The following is a 23,005-nucleotide window of genomic DNA, read 5'->3' as shown; positions in this document are numbered from 1 at the left end:
CCCCTCCCACATGCGTCTCTGCCGGCTCCTCCTTCATTAGCTAAGAACATGCCCATGTCTTTACTATTCGAAAACAAACACTCCCATCCACCTTGTTTCTACCTTAACTTTCTGTGCCATCATCACACACCAAGCTTCTTAGAAAAAAGTAGAAAACCCTGCCTGCTTCCTGCCTCTAACTCACTCCTCAGTCTGTGACGGTCCCTGTGCTAAACGGGCACCAGCAAAGGCCTCTCAGTGGGCCCATCAGCAAACCCAGCTGCATCTCCTCTGTCATCACTGTAGAGCCCTTTCTGCGGCGTCTGCCCCCGTGCCCACCTCCTGCTTCCAAAAGGATTTCTCCTGCAGCTCTGCATTCTCTTGGCACTCCTCTGACTTCTCTCACTTCTCTTCTTTCACATCATTGGCCTTCCCTAGGATAAGGTTTTCGTCTCCCTTCCCTCTCTAAACCATCTTTTCCCAACTCAGAGATCTGCGTGCTACCATCACAATTTTTGCTGCAGCCATGTACCACCCACTCACTTTTACTTTAGCGTTTTTCTTTAAATCAAGTCATCTTTCCTTAAATACACTTTCAATGAAACTCTCATATTACTATTATAAGTGAAACACTAGTATTAAGTGCTGTAAATAAAAGGCAGTAAAAAATACAATGCCATATTAATGAATTCTAGCCAGATACCAATCCCTCCCAAGGGCTCCAAACCTAAGACCTGCTCTTTCCTTTCTTTAAAAGGGAAACTCCAAAGTATTCTAGATTAAAGGCTAGCACAACACTGAGGCTTTCTCATTGACAGAATCAGAAGGACTAAAAGAGGAATGAAAAGGAAATAACTTCTCACCATGGGATTCAATGTCATTTAAGGCCATGTCTGCGTACTGTTTAAAATTATCAACTACCAAGATAATACCCCTACTCAATACTAGGATTAGCTCTTATTCCCCCATGGTTCTCTCCAGGGGACTTACAAGTGTGACTTCTTCAACAGCTGACTATATTTCTTAGCTCCATTCTGCATGTCCTTAGAAAATGAAATTACAGACATAAAATGGAAACAAGATAGAGAGCAAACACCTGAAATGTCAGAACTGGTGCAGAGCAGCAGCAATCCATCCAGGCTAGAGCCCAGATCCACCCCAGACGGGGCCATCCATCAGCGCTGGAGGCTGGAATGTGTCCAGAGACTGCCCGTCATCAACATCTAATCAATCCATAAGAAACAATACTACAGCCAGCATCTGAAAGGTTTACATGCCAAATGCTGCACCATGCACCTCATATATATGTTCTTTGATATTCACAACACCCTTATGAAGCTGATGCCATTATTAGTCCCAATGGACTAATATGAGGAAACCAACATTTAAAGAAGTTAAGTAACTTGCCAAGGATTTCCAGTAAGTGGCAGATCCAACTTGCACCAAGTGTGTCTATAACTCTAGAGCCCTGGCTCTTAACTCTTCTGCTCCCCTGATGCTCAGACACAAAGCGATTTCAAACCTCATAAACCTCAAAATAATAGCCTGCTGCTCTTAAGCACGATTAAGACAATGGGTTGACACAACAGGAAAACTGTTCAATATGTAATTAAACATAATTACTGGTGTCCTCTAATTGTTAGGGAAAATAAATTTCTCGCAGTTGACACGCTATAATTCTGGTGTGTGCTGAGATAATGTTCAAGTCTTTGCTTCGATCTGTGAATCTCCAGCACATCCACAGATCATTGGTCAGATTTCATGGTGAGTACTAGGGTGGCTCAACGATACCTTCAATATGTAACTTAGAATCAGATAAGGTAGGGCTTGGAGGGATCTTAGCCAGCCCATCCAACCCTGCATTTTATACATGGGGACATCAGGGCCCAGAGAAAAAAACTTCCCAAGAACATGCAGGTCTCTGCCTCCTGCTCAAGTGCTCAGCACACCTCACTGATTAGACAGGTTTATGTCAGACCGCCTAAAGCTGAAAACCTGACTTCACTTAGCAGCTGTGTGACCTTGAGCAAGTTACTTAACCTCTCTGAGCTCGAGTTGGGAAGATAATAAGAGTAACTATTTCATAGGGTTTTGTGAGGATTAAATGAGCTAATATATGTAAATACTTGGAATGCTACCTGGGCACATGACATCTGATCAATACCTTTAGCCATTCATACTACTGCTTTAAACAGTAAGCTACATGGGGATGACAGGCCTTGGAAATACTTTAAAGTTCTCATCAGGGCTGCTATGAACAGCAATAAGTATGCATTATGTGCTGAGGAGCTCTTAGAGGAGATGGCCAACATCTACTACACGGAGCTCAAACTATGAAGCAAAGGAGTTTAGCCAAGGTTCATTTCAGGAGGGAGAAGGGCACGGGAACCAGACCTTCGTGCCTTGTATTATGCTACTTAAACTCTGCAGGAATGAGCATCAGTGTCAGTTGCCATGATCTCGTGGGTAGACTTGTTTATTTGGGTGATCATGTTTCTAGAAGAGCAAACTCAAAAAAAAAGTAATACGAGCAAATATTTATTGAACATATACTTAGTAAAAAAGCACTAGGCACTATATAAGATACAAAAAAAATTAGGATAGGGCCATCTAAGGCGAGCTTGGCAAATACAGGCGTACCTCAGAGATACTACAGGTTGGGTTCCACACCACTGCAATAAAGCAAATATCACAATTAAGTGAGTCACACGAATATTTTGGTTTCTCAGTGCATGTAAAAGTTATGTTTACGCTACCATGAAGTCTTCCAACTGTGCAGTAACATTGTGTCTAAAAAAGCCAATGTATATACCTTAATTAAAAAACGCTTTATTGCTAAAAATGCTAACCATCAACTGAGCCTTCAATGAGTCATAATCTTTTTGCAATAGTAACATCAAAGATCACTGATCACAGGTCACCATAACAAATATAATAATAATGAAAAAGGTTGAAATATTAGGAGAAGTATCAAAATGTAACAGAGACAAATGCTGTTGGAAAAATGGCACTGATAGACTTGCTTGACACAGGGTTGCCACAAACCTTCAATCTGCAAAAAACGCAATGGTGTGAAGTGCTTTATCGCAAATCACAATATTAGGAGGTATGCCTGTCCCTAGACCTATACCCCATTTCTTTCTCATGTCCCACAGCAGACATCACTAATCAATCACAGCACACTTGCCCATAGAGTCCAATACAGCTCAAGTACGGCCTTACAATTCTTCTCAAACCAGTGCTCCACTGCCAGTTCATAAGTGTTGAGTTTTAGGGGATGACAGTATAAGCAGGCAACCCAAGAATGAGGCATGGGACTAAAACTCAGCAGGGTCCAAGGATTATTTTTACTTGGGTTCTTTGGCTAAGACAGTTACATTTAAAACAGCTAAGAATACAAAATTCATCTTGTATGTGTTTCAGGGAAAAGATGCAGAGCATCCAAACAATAATAGGTATAAGCAATATGAGATGGTCTTTTTTATAAGGCTTTTGTAGGAATACACAAGCACTCCAGAAACATTTTCATTCTCCCCAACCTCCCAGAAAAAGACCTAGCAGCATCTTCATTTGAAAGGTAAGAAACGTGAAGGAACGGAGACTGCAAGGTTCTTGTTAAAGATATGCTGGCAGTTAGCAGCCATCTGGGCCTTGTCCCCTGTATGAACAGTGGGAGGAAAGCTCAGGACCCAGAGAAATGAAACAAACCAGAGGAGGGGGAATCCAGGAATGTGAGTGGCGCTTCCGCTGGCCTGTCAACCAAAGAAGGTGTTGCACAGGCTCCACATATAGAAAGGAAGCACTGAAGTGAGAGGAAAGAGGGAAAGGATTTTTGTTCTGTCCGGGTCCAATCCTGACTGTTAGAAAGAGCCAGTGAGCTCAGTGAAGACGCCACCTCCATGCACAGCACCCCCACAAGAGGCAAGAAGTACAGACCCTACCTAATTCAAGCCAGAAACCTTGTTTAAAAAGTATACCTTGCTTACATTTGTTCGAAGTAGAAATGGAATATTGTAGAGCATACTGACTCAGTAAATGTAAAAAAAAAGGCTGTAACTGAGGCCATGTCTCACATAAGCCATTATCCAGATGGCAAATAATGTTTCCTCTTTAGTGCCAAAGAGATTGATGGGGAGAGGTTCCTGGGAGCGCAGAGCTGGGATGGAGCGCTATGCAGATAGGAGCCTGCTACGGGTGTGCCTGGCGTGGGGGTGGCATATGTGCCCCAGCTACTTGCCAAAGCAGTGTTGAGAGAAAGTTGCTTTAAAACATTCAACTGGTAAATAACCTGCTATAAAGAATAAGAAAACCAGACTCCCTCATGCGAGAGCACCAAAATCACAACTGCTGAACGATCATCGACAGGAAGACACTGGAACTCACCAAAAAAGATACCCCACATCCAAAGGCAAAAGGAGAATCCACAATGAGACAGTAAGAGGGGTGCAATCACAATAAAATCAAATCCCAAAAACACTGGATGGGTCACTCACAAACTGGAGAACACTTATACCACAGAAGTTCACCCAGTGGAGTGAAGGTTCCGAGCCCCATGTCAGGCTTCCCAACCTGGGGGTCCGGCAACGGGAGAAGGAATTCCTAGAGAATCAGCCTTTGAAGGTTAGCAGGATTTGATTGCAGGATTTCGACAGGACTGGGGGAAACAGAGACTCCACTCTTGGAGGACACACACAAAGTAGTGTGTGCATCGGGACCCAGGGGAAGGAGCAGTGACCCCATAGGAGACTGAACCACATCTGCCTGCTGGTGTTGGAGAGTCTCCTGCAGAGGCAGGGGGTGGCTGTGGCTCACCATGAGGACAAGGACACTGACAGCAGAAGCTCTGGGAAGTAATCCTTGACATGAGCCTTACCAGAGTCCACCATTAGCCCCACCAAACAGCCTGTAGTCTCCAGTGCTCGGTCGCCTAAGACCAAACAACCAACAGGGAGGGAACCCAGCCCCACCCATCAGCAGACAAGTGGATTAAAGTTTTACGGAGCTCTGCCCACCAGAGCAACACCCAGCTCTACACACCACCAGTCCCTCCCATCAGGAAGCTTGCACAACCCTCTTAGGTAGTCTCTTCCATGAGAGGGCAGACAGCAGAAGCAAGAACTATAATCCTGCAGCCTGTGGAACAAAAACCACATTCGCAGAAAGACAGACAAGATGAAAAGGCAGAGGGCTATGTACCAGATGAAGGAACAAGATAAAACCCCAGAAAAACAACTAAATGAAATGGAGATAGGAAACCTTCCAGAGAAAGAATTCAGAATAATGACAGTGAAGATGATGCAGGGTCTTGAGAAAAAAATGGAGGCAAAGATCAAGAAGAGGCAAGAAATGTTTAACAGAGACCTAGAAGAATTAAAGAACAAACAAACAGAGAAGAACAATACAAAAACTGAAATCAAAAATACACTAGAAGAAATCAATAGCAGAGTAACTGAGGCAGAAGAACAGATAAGTGACCTGGGAGACAGAATGGTGGAATTCACTGCTGTGGAACAGATTAAGAAAAAAGAATGAAAAGAAATGAAGGGCTTCCCTGGTGGCGCAGTGGTTGAGAGTCTGCCTGCCGATGCAGGGGACACGGGTTCATGCCCCAGTCCAGGAGGATCCCACGTGCGGTAGAGCGGCTGGGCCAGTGAGCCGTGGCCACTGAGCCTGCGTGTCCGGAGCCTGTGCTCCGCAACGGGAGAGGCCACAACAGTGACAGGCCCGCATACCGCAAAAAAAAAAAAAAGAAGAAAGAAAAGAAATGAAGACAGCCTAAGAGACCTCTGGGATAACATTAAACACAACAACATTTGCATTATAGGGGTCCCAGAAAAAGAGAGAGAGGAAGGACCCAAAAAAAATATTTGAAGAGATTATAGTCAAAAACTTGCCTAACATGGGAAAGGAAATAGCCACCCAAGTCCAGAAAGCACAGAAAGTCCCATACAGGATAAACCCAAGGAGAAACACACCGATACACACAGTAATCAAATTGGCAAAAAATAAGGACAGAGAAAAATTATTGAAAGCAGCAAGGGAAAAATAACAAATAACATACAAGGGAACTCCCGTAAACTTAACAGCTGATTTCTCAGCAGAAACTCTGCAACCCAGAAGGGAGTGGCATGACATATTTAAACTGATGAAAGAGAAGAACCTACAGCCAAGATCACTCTACCAGGCAAGAATCTCCTTCAGCTTCGATGGAGAAATCAAAAGCTTTACAGACAAGCAAAAGGTAAGAGAATTCAGCACCACCAAACTAGTTCCACAACAAATGCTAAAGGAACTTCTCTAACTGGGAAACACAGAAGAAGAAAAGGACGTGCAAAAACAAACCCAAAACAATTAAGAAAATGGTAATAGGAATATACATATGGATAATTACCTTAAACGTGAATGGATTAAATGCTCCAACCAAAAGACACAGGCTTGCTGAATGCATACAAAAACAAGACCCATATATATGCTGTCTACAAGAGACCCACTTCAGACGTAGGGCCACATTCAGACAGAAAGTGAGGGGATGGAAAAAGATATTCCATGCAAATGGAAATCAAAAGAAAGCTGGAGTAGCAATACTCATATCAGATAAAATAGACTTTAAAATAAAGAATGTTACAAGAGACAAGGAAGGACACTACACAATGATCAAGGGATCAATCCAAGAAGAAGATATAACAATTATAAATATATATGCACCCAACATAGGAGCACCTCAATACATAAGGCAACTGCTAACAGCTATAAAAGAGGAAATCGACAGTAACATAATAATAGTGGGGGACTTTAAATAACACCTCATTTACACCAATGGACAGATCATCCAAACAGAAAATTACTAAGGAAACACAAACTTTAAATGACACAATAGACCAGATAGATTTAATTGATATTTTTAGGACACTCCATCCAAAAACAGCAGATTACACTTTCTTCTCAAGTGCACACAGAACATTCTCCAGGATAGATCATATCTTGGGTCACAAATCAAGCCTCAGTATTTAAGAAAATTTAAGAAAATTGAAATCATATCAACCATGTTTTCAGACCACCAATGCTAAGAGATTAGAAATGAATTACAGGGAAAGAAACGTAAAAAACACAAACACATGGAGGCTAAACAATACGTTACTAAATAACCAAGAGATCACTGAAGAAATCAAAGAGGAAATCAAAAAATACCTGAGACAAATGACAATGAAAACACGATGATCCAAAACCTATGGGATGCAGCAAAAGCAGTTCTAAGAGGGAAGTTTATAGCTATACAAGCCTACATCAAGAAACAAGAAAAATCTCAAATAAACAAACTAACCTTACACCTAAAGGAACTAGAGAAAGAAGAACAAACAAGACCCAAAGTTAGCAGAAGGAAAGAAATCATAAAGATCAAAGCAGAAATAAATGAAATAGAAACAAAGAAAACAATAGCAAAGATCAACAAAACAAAAAGCTGGTTCTTTGAAAAGATAAGCAAAATTGATAAACCATTAGCCAGACTCATCAAGAAACAGAGGGAGAAGACTCAAATCAATAAAATTAGAAACGAAAAAGGAGAAGTTGCAACACACACCACAGAAATACAAAGCATCCTAAGAGACTACTACAAGCAACTCTATGCCAATAAAATGGACAACCTGGAAGAAATGGACAAACTCTTAGAAAGGTATAACCTTCCAAGACTGAACCAGGAAGAAATAGAAAATATGAACAGACCAATCTCAAGTAAGGAAATTGAAACTGTGATTTAAAATCTTCCAACAAACAAAACTCCAGGACCAGATGGCTTCACAGGCGAATTCTATCCAACATTTAACACCCATCCTTCTTAAATGCTTCCAAAAAACTGCAGAGGAAGGAACACTCTGAAACACATTCTATGAGGCCACCATCACCCTGATAACCAAAACCAGACAAAGCTACTACCAAAAAAAAAAAAAATTACAGACCAATATCACTGATGAACATAGATGCAAAAATCCCCAACAAAATACTAGCAAAGAGAATCCAACAACACATGAAAAGGAACATAAACCATGATCAAGTGGGATTTATCCCATGGATGCAGGATTCTTCAATATACACAAATCAATCAATGTGATACACCATATTAACAAATTGAAGAACAAAAACCACATGATCACCTCAATAGATGCAGAAAAAGCTTTTGACAAAATTCAACACCCATTTATGATAAAAACTCTCCAGAAAGTGGGCAGAGAGGGAACCTACCTCAACATAATAAAGGCCATATACGACAAACTCACAGCAAACATCATTCTCAATGGTGAAAAACTGTAAGCGTTTCCTCTAAGATCAGGAACAAGACAAGGATGTCCACTTTCACCACTATTATTCAACACAGTTTTGGAAGTCCTAGCCATGGCAATCAGAGAAGAAAAAGAATTAAAAGGAATACAAATTGGAAAAGAAGAAGTAAAACTGTTGCTGTTTGCAGATGACATGACACTATACAGAGAGAAACCTAAAGATGCCACCAGAGAACTACTAGAGCTAATCAATGAATTTGGTAAAGTTGGAGGATACAAAATTAGTGCACAGAAATCTCTGGCATTCCTATACACTAATGATGAAAAATCTGAAAGCGAAATCAAGGAAACACTCCCATTTACCACTGCAACAGAAAGAATAAAATATCTAGGAATAAACCTACCTAGGGAGACAAAAGACCTGTATGCAGAAAAGTATAAGACACTGATGAAAGAAATTAAACATGATACAAACAGATGGAGAGATACACCATATTCTTGGATTGGAAGAATCAATATTGTGAAAATGACTATACTACCCAAAGCAATCTACAGATTCAATGCAATCCCTATCAAATTACCAGTGGCATTTTTTACAGAACTAGAACAAAAAAATCTTAAAATTTGTATGGAGACACAAAAGACCCTCAATAGCCAAAGGAGTCTTGAGGGAAAAAACCGGAGCTGGAGGAATCAGACTCCCTGACTTCAGACTATACTACAAAGCTACAGTAATCAAGACAATACAGTACTGGCACAAAACAGAAATACAGATCAATGGAACAGGATAGAAAGCCCAGAGATAAACCCACGCAACTATGGTCAACTACTCTATGACAAAGGAGGCAAAGATCTACAATGCATAAAAGACAGTCTTTTCAATAAGTGGTGCTGGGAAAATTGGACAGCTACATGAAAAAGCATGACATTAGAACACTCCCTAACACCATACACAAAATAAACTGAAAATTGATTAGAGACCTAAATGTAAGACCAGGCACTATAAAACTCTTAGAGGAAAACATAGGAAGAACACTGACATAAAACACAGCAAGTCTTTTTTGATCCACCTCCTAGAGTAATGTAAGTAAAAACAAAAATAAACAAATGGGACCTAATGAAACTTAAAAAGCTTTTGCAAAGCAAAGGAAACTACAAACAAGTCGAAAAGACAACCCTCAGAATGGGAGAAAATATTTGCAAACGAATCAATGGACAAAGGATTAATCTCCAAAATATATAAGCAGCTCAATATTAAAAAAACAGACAACCTAATCGAAAAATGGGCAGAAGACCTAAATAGACATTTCTCCAAAGAAGACATACAGATGGCCAAGAAGCACATGAAAAGCTGCTCAACATCACTAATTATTAGAGAAATGCAAATCAAAACTACAATGAGGTATCACCCCACACCAGTTAGAATGGGCATCATCAGAAAATCTACAGGGCTTCCCTGGTGGTGCAGTGGTTGAGAGTTCGCCTGCCGATGCAGGGGACACAGGTTCATGCCCTGGTCTGGGAGGATCCCACATGTCACGAAGCGGCTGGGCCCGTGAGCCATGGCCGCTGAGCCTGCGGGTCCGGAGCCTGTGTTCCGCAACAGGAGAGGCCACAGCAGCAAGAAGCCCGCGTACCGCAAAAAAAAAAGAAATAAAAAGAAAATCTACAAACAACTAATGCTGGAGAGGATGTGGAGAAAAGGAAACTCTCTTGCACTGTTGGTGGGAATGTAAATTGATACAGCCACTATGGAGAACAGTATGGAGGTTCCTTAAAAAACTAAAAATAGAATTACCATATGACCCAGCAATCCCACTACTGGGCATACAGCCAGAGAAAACCGTAATTAAAAAAGACACATGCGCCCCAATGTTTATTGTAGCACTATTTACAATAGCCAGGTCATGGAAGCAACCTAAATGCCCATCGACAGACAAACGGATAAAGAAGAAGTGGTACATATATAGAATGGAATATTACTCAGCCATAAATAGGAATGAAATTGGGTCATTTGTAGAGACGTGGATGGACCTAGAGACTGTCATACAGAGTGAAGTAAGTCAGAAAGAGAAAAACAAATCTCGTATATTAACGCATATATGTGAAACTTAGAAAAATGGTACAGATGAACCGGTTTGTAGGGCAGAAATAGAGACACAGATGTAGAGAACAAACGTATGGACACCAAGGGGGGAAAGCAGCAGGGGGTGGGGGTGGGGTGGGATGAATTGGGCAATTGGGATTGCCATGTATACACTGATGTGTATAAAATGGATAACTAATAAGAACCTGCTGTATAAAAAAATAAATTAAATTCAAGACAAAAAAAATAAAACCATTTATATCTCAGTTTAAAACCTCCTTAGTTCCGTTTCGACGTGCTTTCTTTTTAATTTTTCGAATAAGAAAAATGTTTACGTGGTTCCAACACCAAAAAGCATAAAAAAAGGTATACAGTGAGAATCTCCCTCACAACCCTGCCCTCCATCCCCTCAGATGCCAGCTGCTCCCCACCTCCCAGGCCACCCACTGCTACCGGCTCCCCACCTGGCTTCCTGAGTTCTCTGTTCATACAGAAGCAGACAAACATGGATTCTTAGTTTTCCCTCTTTATGCCCTAAAAGGTGGTAAGGTGGTGTGTGATCTACACCTGTCTCCACCTTGCTTATTTTTTTTTTTTAATTTATGGCCATGTTTATACCCTCCAGGTGTCATAAAATGTACTGGTCCACCTTGCTTTTTTCACTTAGTATATATTGAAGATCTTTCCATATATTAGTACATAGACAGCTTTCTTGCAATAAATTTTATTTTTAATTTACATATAATAAATGCATAGATCTGAAGTATTCCACTATTGATTCTGACAATCATGTACCCTTGTGTAATCATCACCTAAAACAAAATAATAGAACATTTGCATTGTGTTCCTTTTTAGTCAACCCCACCTCAAAACCACCAGTTTTGATTTCTGTTGCCATGATGCAATGCTTTTTTATGCGTGTCATAATGATCATAAGATATCCTGTTCCTGTTAGAGACCAGAAATGAATGTCATGAGCTAGTTCACCCCTCTGTGAAGGCTCCTCTAACACAGCTCCCTGCCCCGCACACCTGCCCCAGTCTAGACCAGGTGCCCTCCTTGTGCTCCCACACCTGTACTTGCCCTCCAACTCTGCACCATCATAGCCTCTAAAATGATCTTTTCTCCCCCTGGTCTGTAAGCGCGAGCTCCATTCTTTGTCACCAATGCTTCTCCAGTGTCTACTAAGAAAGCACCAACTAGATATTTGTTAAACCCTTTCCCCAAGGCAGGTTGTAATTACAAAGTAAAAATATCGATTCCCTGACCAGTGTTGCTATGGAAATGGCTAAATGCAAACTTCGCTTCACAATTAAGGTAACTGTCAGAGAGGAGTCAGGAACCTTGTAAAGAGGCAACGGTGTGTCAGCCCTGTGATGGGGAAGGGCCACTCACAGGATTCTGCAGGCGGACAGGGAGGGGCCTCTGTGTCAGCTGTCTGCTTTGCTGATGATGGAAAGAATGACGGACATTTCAGAGTTGATTTCCAAGGTGTCGAAAACAAATCAGAGGCTTTTCTTGGGCTGAGCATGGAACATGCACAGATAAGGCATTCCCTGCATCACTAAATCACTGAACTGTAAACTTTAAATAGAAAACGGAGAATCTAGGCAGGTTATCGGACAGAGTGTCCACAATGATGTGGGTTTAAGAATGAGGGGAGATAAATTGTCAGGAAAACAATCTGCTTTGAGGTCTGGGAAGTAGAAGGTATTGTCAAAATAGAGACATCTTTGGGGAATACTGAAAACTGAGCTGCAGAGAAGGCAAATGGGAAAACCCACAAAATCAGCAGAATAGCTTTCCAAGGAATAATCAAACAAGGAACCTGAAGAGTAGAAAAATGGTTCAATAAAGCTGACCGTGCAGCCAGATTCTAGGGCAGCTACCATCCTTAATTGTTTCTGTATTGGTTTGAGCAAAGCTTGAAGCAGGGCAGGATGAAGTGGCTGTGAGCCCACTTGTTCTCCATGGGATCTGAAATCATCCTGCTGCCTCAATGCCCCAGGACAGTCCTACGTTTAGCCATGAAAGCAGGAGCTGTCCATGAGGCTACAGGGGAGATGGGGAGACCCAACCTCAAGGAATTCAGGAAGAAGAAATTCCAAGACCTGGCTGAGGAAATCTGTTGAACTAGCTTTTAAGGAGCCTGTAGGTAAGTGGAGTGTTAATTATACATTTTTTTTTTAATGCAAAGCCCAAGCATGTCTAGGATGTTCTCATTTAAGAGAATAAAAGAAATCCCTTTTAATTTGCTTTACTTCAGCTGGTTTCCATTTTTTATTATCCAAAAGCTGAAACTGCCAAGAGTTTTTAACAATAAAAGCAGCAACTAGGGCTTCCCCGGTGGCACAGTGGCTGAGAGTCCGCCTGCCGATGCAGGGAACACGGGTTCGTGCCCGGGTACGGGAAGATCCCACATGCCGCGGAGCGGCTGGGCCCGTGAGCCATGGCCGCTGAGCCTGCGCGTCTCGAGTCTCTGCTCCGCAGCGGGAGAGGCCACAACGGTGAGAGGCCCGCGTACCGCAAAAAAAAAAAAAAAAAAAAAAAAAAGCATCAACTAGTTAACATAAATAAAAGGAAACAGTAGGCTATAGCTATACATGCTTTGTCACTGAATGTTTTTTTTTCTTAATCTTTTTTAAACAGATTAAAAAGTCTTCTCTGCCAAAAGAATTATATAGGTCAATAATTGTGAATTCTGAAAAATATACTATTTAACTAATATTGTGTACAGCAAGCACCTGAAACAATTCTTTTATTTTAGAAGCAAGGATTGTACACATCTCCATTTCATATAAAATTTCCTTCTGAATATTGAACATTTTGTTGTAAATATGAAAATGGGCCCTTCAAATATTACTGTTTTTCTCATCTTAATTCATTTCTGGCAAATATACGTAAGTTTTCTTTGTAAAAAATTAAATAATCATGGGATGGTGTATTAGTTTCCTATTGCTGCTGTAACAAATTACCACACATTTAGTGGCTTAAAACAACACAGCTTTATCATCTTAACAGCTCTGTGGGTCAGAAGTCTGCAGTGGGCCTCACTGGGCGAACGCGAAGTTTAGTGCTGCATCTCTTTCCTAGAGGCTCTGGTGGAGAATCTGTGTTCTTGTCTTTTCTAGGTTTCAGAGGCCGCCCGCATTCCTTGGCTCATGCCCTCCTTCCATCTTCAAAGCAGCCATGACCAGCTGAGTCAAGTCCTGTCTTTCTCAAGATGTCATCATCTGTCTGGTTCTGACTCATCTGCACCCTTCTTCCCCATTTAAGGACCCTTGTGGTTAGACTGGGCTCACAGGGAAAATCCAGAACAACCTCCTTATCTTAAGGTCAACTGATTAGCAACCTCAATTCCATCTGCAACCTTTCCCCCCCCTTGTCATATAACATAACAGATTTAGGTTCCAGGGATTGGGAAATGGACACCTGTGGGGGCCATTATTCTGCCTTCCTCAGATGGGATGGGAATTGTCTCAGGAGATACTTATTTCAGGGTCCTGGGACCTTGTGCATCTAATAAACGGGTTGGTGGTGATCTTAACGACACTCACTGAAGTCACCGCAGAAATAGGGACATTCAAGGTGAGCCTGCCTACTCGCTGCACGGGAACTGACAAACTTTGGCTGCTTCTGAATGGAAAGAGCTGCTCAGTCTAGGACTTTCCACCGCCTAGATGCCTGAAGGTCTCCATTCCTATGGGGACTGGACAGGATGTCTGGTAAGAAGAGAGGTCTAGGGAAGAGGCGGGACTTCACACGATGGGCCACATGCAGAAGGTGCTGGGAGCGGGTGCTGCCAGTACATTGTGCAAACTCCTTACAAGATCAGTTCTTCTTCACTCACATCCGCCAGGTTTCTCAGCATCTCCATTTCACTGCAGACATGTTAAATTGGTCAATTTGCCTGAGATGATGCCCTCAGAGAAATAAAGCCAGGGCCCAGTTCATCTCTACTGACCCAAACCCCAGGCTTTCCCCACCAGCCACACCTCTCCCTGGAGCACCAGGACAGCAGGCCTATGGTGACTTACGGGGCACCAAGGTCGGACATCACAGAGTTAACCTAAGTTAAAAACAGCAATTTTAAATTGCGTTCTATAACTCTTAACAAACATGCCACCAGTCTGGAAAATTTATTTCACCAGTTCTTCACATAGTGTCTGGCCCAGAGCTGGGGCTCGAAAAATACCTGTTGCACAAATAATCACATACTTTTGTAACACCTGTCAGGTGGAATGTTGAGCTGATCAGGACATGAAAATGGTGAAGAGTAAAATTTTGATGTCCTCCAGCCTTTCCAAAGTAACACAAGGAATTTGATTTGGGGACTGTAAACTCGTAAAAAAAAAAACCAAAAAACTCCTCAGTAGGGAAACACTAGTCTACTATGTGCTGGTTCAGAATCTCATTTATCAGATCATAACTAGCATCTAAAAACATAAAAGGAGATAGAGTAGAATAGAAAAGGTCAGAGTACAGCACACATACTAATAGTATTGTTTCATAAAACTATTATTTCAGATGTGTGCTTTCGTGTCTGTGTGCTGAGCTGTAACATCAAATGTATTTCTGGATTTCCTGGTAAAATGGATCACGGTCTATTGATCAAAAACTTGAAAACCGCTGCTCTAGTCATCACAAAGTTTTAGAATAGGCCAGCCTTTCATAGAATGAGAATTAACAATAACTCAGTCCCAAATGGCTGTTAGTTTTTAGCTTCTCAAGTTCCTATTGTCTTTTCTCCTGGCCATACACACGCACCCAGACTCCCAGACAGTTCCAGCAAGACAAGATAACAAATGATGCTAAGAGAATCACCTCCTTATTCTCTCTTCCAAGGCACTCTCAATCCCTTACCAAAACATTTGTCCAGGATTCTCTTTTGTCATCAACTAAAACAGGAGAGTCATCAGTATCATGATGCTCCCAAAGGGAAGAAGTCTATAAAATTGGTCTGACTGCTGCAGAAGACTTTTTCTTACGCAGTCATCGACCCCATTATGACAGCAGCATCTGGCTTTCAGGGAAGCCACTTCCAATGCTCAGGGTTCAAACTGCAATCATGCATCCCATCGGGGAAGCTGGCATGCCTCTTACTTGGCCCCTCTATTCTCTTGTTTGGAGGCTCAGCTCAGCTCAGTTTTCATGCTCACATAAGTCACTCTCTGGGAGGGCTCCCCAAGAGTTCTCCTCTGGGGAACCTTAGCCGTTTTATTAGGAAAAAGCCAGGAAACCCCCCATGGGCTATAACCTCTAGAGGAAATGCTTGAGTTTTATCATCTCTGAACCCCCTGCGGGGTGTCACAGAGCCGTAGTGTGTACCACCTGTACAGACTAAACTAAACTGTTCCCCACAAAATTCGTATGTTGAAGCACTAATGTCCAATATGACTGTGTTTGGACCAGGGTCTTTAAGGAGGTAATTAAGGTTAAATGAGGTCATAAAGGTGGGACCCTAATCCAATAGGACTGGTGTCCATATAAGAAGAAGAGAGACAACAGAGATCTCTCTCTTTCCGTACACACACAGGGAAGAGGCCATGTGAGGACACAGTGAGAAGGTGTCACCTTCACCAGGAAGATAGATCCCCCCAGAACCAACTCTGCTGGCACCTTGATTTTGGACTTCCAGCCTCCAGACTGTGATAAAATAAATTTCTGTTGTTTAAACCACCCAGACTGTGGTATTATATGATGGCAGTGCAAGCAGACTATTATCACCTAGACTGAACTGGATTTGAACAGGCTATGTTTTCCTACCATCGGAATTCATGGTGACTTTAAGTAGCTATCTTGAAACATAAATGTTAAGAGAAAAAAGCAAGTCACAGAAAAATATACACAGTAGTAAATATTTTACACATAGAAGGCCAAGCAAAGGTAAATAATATATCATTTAGGGCTTTAAAAAGTGTTTGCCATAAAACCATAAAGAATATTATGGAGGTGATAAAAGCAAAATTCAGGAGAGTGGTTGCTTCTGGGATGAGGGGATAACAGCTAGGACCTAGGGAGAGTCACACATTGGTAACATGCTATTAAGTACACAGTGACCTCATGGGTGTTAACTTTATTCGAATGTCTCATAGTTCATTTTTGTTATTTTTATACATATTAAATATTTTACAATTGAACTTATAAAAGTAAGATGTTGGAATAATATAACACCCATCATTTAACAGTAATTATTCTGGAGAGGGGGAATAGGGGGCATTTCTACCTTACAAATTTTACTTCCCTGAATCTCTTCAATTGTCTTGAAATATTTATATTATATTTATATTTGGAATAAAAAGTCAAGAAAATTAAAAGAGGTAAAAAGGAACTACTGAACACTTGTAATTACTTTCATAGTTTCTTTAATCTTCCCTCCCCCGCTTCCATTTTCCCGAATAATATGCTAGGATGAACAACTGATCATCTTTAAGAAAAATGCCTTGGTTGATCTCAAGTAATTCTGATCCCCAGACCATATGGCTCATATTGACTTATTAAATATGGTACACACACACTTACTTGAAAGGTAAGCTTCAGCTAGAATTAACCCATACTCTTTTGAAATGAAAATAATAGCTATGGGATTATAATAATAATTCAATCCCTCTGTAGGCTGGTTATTAGGAAAATGCCAGGAAACAGACATCCAAGGAAGGAAGTCTCATTTCTTTTTCTTTCAAGCCAATTTAGGTAAATTACAGACATTTCCCTTTCAGAGCTGAGGACTATCGACAGAACTTTAAGTATGGCTCATTTATATTAATGTCTTCAATTTACAATTTCCTGGATGCTTCTTTCTTTATGATGCTAGTTTTCAGTTCGTATTAAAATAATTTTGTAAGACTAGTTAAGTCGCAAGTCAAGAGAAGAGTGTTTTGTGTGTGGCTTCTACGTTTTAGAAGAAGAGGAAATCATTTGAAAGCAAATCATTTTCTGTACTTAATGAATCTCTAATTTCTTTCCTTTTTGGCTCTGCCAACTGAATAGAACGTAAAGGAGTTTGGATATTCAATACAAAACAACTTTTTCCTTTGGAAAATGGAACCACTTTGCAAAATTTACCCCAACTTTAAAGGCGTTTCATGCTCAATAAACCTTGAGTACTATTCAATCACTTATCAGTCTCACTGCCATTATTGTGTGTGTGTGCGTCTGTCTGTCTGTCTCTCTCTCTTACTAGACAGAGTTGGTTGCCGGTGGGATGAATGGATCGTGCACCCTAAGGAATGCCTGTTCTCAGTTTGGCCCAATTATGGTGAATTCCGCAAAAGAAACATATGGGCATGTTTAGTCCTCAGGTAGGACTGATGAAGAGAGGCATAATGAAACAAAAAATAATCATAACAATGAGCACTAACACCACAAGAAATACTTTTACAGTTAGTCATTCATACATCCCATTGTGTATTACACACTCATTATGAATCATATGCTGAGAGTATGAAAATAAGTCAAACAATGTATATCAATCATACCTCAATAAAACTGTTTTAAAAAAAAAGAAAGAAAGAAAATCAATCATAGAAACCCTAACCTGGAGAGGAGCTCGCATCTAAGTGGGGTAATTCCAAGAAGAGAGAGACTAAGGACAAGAGAAATACCTCCTGTGAGTCTCTAGTGTGAGAAAGAAGTTCAGGAGGACAGAAGGATGGGAATGGACTCCACGAGATGGGAACCTCATCAACAAAGGCCTGAAAGAGTGAAAGCCCAGACTGAGTTTGGCATACAGCGTACGGTTAGGTTTGAGAAAGGTTGAAGGGAACATATTGTGGAGGGTTTTGCTGAATAGCAGGAACAAGTTGAGGAGTTCACATTTATTTTAGTAAGCAAAGGAGAGTCCTTAAATGTTTTGAGCAGAGAATTGACATATTCTGGATGGAACTTCAGAAAGATTTTAGCAACAATATTCAAGAGACTAGAGAAAGTGAAGAGCAAGCAGGGGATTGTTTTCCAAGACTATCACAATCCAAGTAAGAAGGAATCAAGGTCCTCAAGACCCGTTCATGACTAAAAACAAAACAAAACAAACTAGGAATAGGTGGTACTTCCTTACCTTGATTATGGACATCTACTAAAAACCTACATCAAACATTGCTTTAAGATCAAGACCGAGACAAGGAGTCCTGCTTTTATTGTTTCTTATTTCAGACTGTCCAGGAGGTCCTATCCAATGCAGTAAGACAAGAAAAAAGAACTTAAAAGTACATGTTTGGGAAAGAAAGAAAAAAACTGACATTATTTGAAGATGACAAAAAATTATCTTCATGATATATCTTTTTAAATTTACTGACAATTTTTAAAAGAGAGTTTAGTAATATGGTTGAACACAGATGGACTTAGAAACCCAAGAAGCAGTCACAAATCTCTCCACTTTTAAGACACAGAAGAGAAGGGTGAACACATGTTTTTATAAGAAAAGCATCATAATTCTTTTCTCTGTGGACAGATCCATGTAGATTAATAGCAGACTGAAATATTCAGAAGTCTGGCTTACAAGGCTTCCTAACAAATATACCACACCCTTGAGAACAGTGGCATTGTATTCTATGGAATGCCCTAAACAGCCTTTCAGATGGAAATCACAGCAATAACAGAGAAGCTGATTCTGACCATCATATATAATTTGATATCAATGCAAAGACAAGAAAGAGAGAGAAAAAAAATCCTCCATTTTCAAGGGTAGCCCTAGTTTACAGCTACCTTCTCCTACAGCGGTCCCAAACTTATGCCTCAGCTCAGAAACACCAAGTTAAACAAAGCTAAGTGTGCTGATTTATGGCAGGACTGCTTGAGGGGGCTGGGGGGCTCGGATCTCCAAGAGGCAGAGAATGTGGGTAACTCTTCCTACATTTAATTGATATCAAACCCTTTTATCAGGGAATAACTCAAGGAACTAGTGACCTAGAGAAACTCGAATTTAGAAAATGCTGTGCACCCAAACATTCTCAATTCCTGGTATGAACCAAAATAGCAAAATCAACATAGCAAACAGTTTAAAGCAAGGACTCTGAGGCCAGTGTGCCTGGGTTTGAATCCCAGATCCACAACTTACTCTTGTGTGACCTTAGGCAAGTTACTTAACCTGTGTCCCAAATTTCTCATCTGTGGAAATGAGGAGATGGGTTAGGACAATAGTGGCTACCTCATAGAGTGGTACTGAGGATTAAAATAAATGGCTGAATAAACGTAAAGCATTTACGTGTTTGTTAAGTCAAGCAGATTTTGTGATACGCTGTCACTACTCTGTTAGAATTACAATATTTCGCAAGCAAGCAGGGAAGAGTATAACCTCACTGGTGTAAGAAGAAAATTACTGGTCATCAAACAGGTTCATAAAGGTCTCTGAGAAGAGCAGTAACACACAGATTGTCTGTAGTTCTGCTAATGAGACACTCTTATCAACTGATATTTATACTGAACACTAGAGTTGTGTTTGGGGTGGGGTGCGGCAAATAGGAAATAAAAAAACAGGCTATTCTTAACTTCTAAAAGATTCAGGAGTTTTCTCTAAATATGGTTCTCCCAAGCATCCAAGTTGAAAGGCACTTTCTCTCTGACCTCCCACACTCACTTTCCAGAGTAAGCGCCAGCTACTGAAATGCAATTTAGTGCTGAAGAAATTCTGCTAGAATTAAGCCACTTTAGAGGGTTGTTTTCTATCATCTCTTCCCTTAAAATAAGCAATATCAACAGACATCAACAGACATGAAACTACTGTTGTACAATGAGAAGCCTTTGACATATACAATATCCCAAATTAGACCATTCTTACCAACAATGCAAAAATCTTCCAGGAAATGTCTAGATCATCAGAAAAACATTATGTTAAATGTGGCTTAAGTTATGTATACTTTGCTGTGTGTCAATTCCTTGAAATGTGGTGATCCACACATGAAAAAAAACCTTCATCCCCTAACTATTGGGGTTAAACAAAATATATTAATCCTTTTAGATGACAGATCAAGGGACCGTAACTGTTGAACTTCGTCTGGGATAGATGAGAACACGCATGTTTTGCATTGTACCACCAGGCATAAAGCTGTGAAGAGCAAACTTCAACAGTACCCGCCTTCGTGGGAACCTGAAAAGGTTGTTTGAGGCCAAGGGGTACATGATTTAAGGAGAAATGTTTTGTGGGTGTATTCCTGAGCCAGCTACAGGCTAGAGTAGAGTTACCTGTCAACCAAACCAAGTTTCAATTCCTCTAGCCCCCTTTCAAGACTCTCTACATCTCATTCCTTCCTGTTTATTCTAATCTGACCACCTTGCCTCTTGAATGTGGCTTGCAGGCTTCCTCCAGTCCTTGAACACACAGTGATCACATTGAATACCTTTCCTCCCCTGTAAAAATTCTTACCTCATCCTTCCTTTTCTCTTTATCTCCTTCTGTGTTCTTTGAGCTTTATACCATGAGTATGCCTTAATTTATCACTTTTATAAAACCTAAAATTTCATCAGAGTAATAGGTAAAAATTTCACAAATGAAATAAGTTTCTTAAATAAGTGGTATTTGACACGATAATCAAGGCACCCCAAAAAAGTGACTAAACCTATTCAATAGAGAGCAATATTTTGTATTCAAAGTCAATTTTGTAAGAAAAGAAATGTGTCCTGTCTTCTCTAGTAAGATCAGAGAATAGAGACACCCAGGAAGGGGGCCCACAGCACTCTTTTCCTCTCATTTTCAGGCTGGCCCGAGTTCCTATTCATCTTGCTTTTCTTTTTGTTTACCTTACCTGGGTTCTTGTGTCCCAGCGCTGGGTTTGCCAGTGATGCCCACAGGACGATGAGCCTGGTTGGTGGGCTACCCCAGAACTAAAGAGCATGCGGGTGCCTGGATGTATAGAACCACTAAAGCATGAAGTCATGCGTTTTGCATGGTGTCACCATACCTCCTGGAAGGATGGACTCCTACAAGGTGCCCCAGGTCATCCAGCAAGATGTATCCCTACGTGAGCTGCTGTTAGGTTAGAGAAGGTCTGAAGTTCATCCAATGCCACAGCATGAATAATTATATCTGTGAGCATGTGAGAAGGGCCTTGAGTTAAACATAAGTGTAGATCACCACCTCCGAGCAACTCCTCTGATGAATGTTGGGAGGTGGACCAACACTTCCAAGTCCTTCCTTCGTCTTTAAAGCCCAGGAGGCTCCCCATTCACCAGCCTGACCCCAGAAGTGCCCGATGTCAACAACATTCCAAAGTAAAACAGATCACTGAATAGTTATACTTTTAGTTTAAAATTCATATAAAATCAGAGGAAATGCCTGGAACAAAACCCAAGACACATGAATCCCAGACCACTGCTCTATAAATTACCCTCTCAAATGATTATCTCCTTTGCCTTAAAAATTAATTCCCTGCCAGATGGGATACTCACATATCCCCAGAGGCCATAGGGATGGGTAGACCCCTACAGAAAGCAACAGGATAATACTGAATAGGATCAATTTAAATATTCACAGCATTGGCTCCAGTAAATCAACTTCTGGAGAACGTATCGTCTAGAAATAATTCAGCAAAAGAAAACAGCTCCGTGCATGCATATGCTCACTAAAGCATCACCCACAGCAAGGGGGGACGAGAGCTGAACGAGCAAACTGTGATCTATCAGCCCAAAGCACACTTAAGTCATCAGTGAAAATTATACCCATGAAGATATTATACAACATGGAAAATCATTTATGGAGTAGGATTTGGTTTTTTCAAAAAAGGCAGAATTGTATATCTATGGTATACATTTATTTTCCAAGATGTTAAGTGTCAACCGAGAGAGGAGAAAGGAGGATACAGAAGAATTAACGTGAATGATGTAAGGTGGTAAGTTTATGGCTGATTTTGCCGTGGCTGTTCTTTCATGTTACCATCATGTGAATGAGCCTTTCTGCCATTTACAAAGGAGGAAAAATCAATTCTGTGCCAACCCACACACACAGGGACATAAGTAGGGGTGGAAAAGTTTCCAGCTCCTTCTCCAAAAAGCTGTGTGGCCTTCACCTGCAAGGTGACCTCTCCCCCAGATGCCAGGACAAAGAAGAGGCACCTGTGAGCGACAAAGGCGGCGTTGCCTAGGTTTCCCACAGCAGCGCGGCCTCCCCCTGACGTCCTCCTAATGGGAGCTTTTGTTCCGCTGCGGGGAGGGACCTCATTAGAAGGTGCCTGCGCTGAAGGGGAATGTATTTTCAGGACAAGAGGTCTCATCATTCCCAGCATTAGCGACAGAATGGAGACAAGGTAAGCAGCAAATTTGCCATCACCCTGGCGCTCCTTGCCTGGAAATTAAAATCCGCCGGCTGGGGAGGTCGACCCAGCACCCAGCGGAGGGTAGGGCGAGGCCCGCCGCCCCTGGGGCGGCTGCGGCTGGAGCCTGGCGGCAGGACGGCATTTCCAAGACGAGGCCCCCGTCACCTTTTGGTGTTCTCAATGTCACCCACGCAAAGGCATCACAAATCCGCATCACAAACCCGCTGCAAATGGCTGGTACTTAATTACAGGATGCGGGGTGGAGCACAATCCTGGCGGCGGAGCGGGGGGCTGGGGGGTGGGGGTGGGGCGGGGGTAGAGGAGAGTGACGCCCAGCTACAAAACACATCCCTTATCAGGTCTTTTTCTCAACCATATTTAAAACAGAAATCTCTAAAGCGGCTATGCAGAACTGCAAA

General features: G+C 41.4%; 1 protein-coding gene across 2 annotated transcripts in view; it reads right to left on the bottom strand.

Moving 5' to 3' along the window:
• The window catches only part of KIF5C (kinesin family member 5C), a 166,732-nt gene that overhangs the window by 129,135 nt on the left and 14,592 nt on the right, over positions 1-23,005 (bottom strand). The gene's annotated exons all lie outside the window — the stretch shown is intronic.

The sequence above is a fragment of the Stenella coeruleoalba genome, assembly GCF_951394435.1.
Source record: "Stenella coeruleoalba genome assembly, chromosome: 6".
NCBI classification, from domain to species: Eukaryota; Metazoa; Chordata; class Mammalia; order Artiodactyla; family Delphinidae; genus Stenella; species Stenella coeruleoalba.
This window is presented reverse-complemented; position numbering and strand designations above follow the sequence as displayed.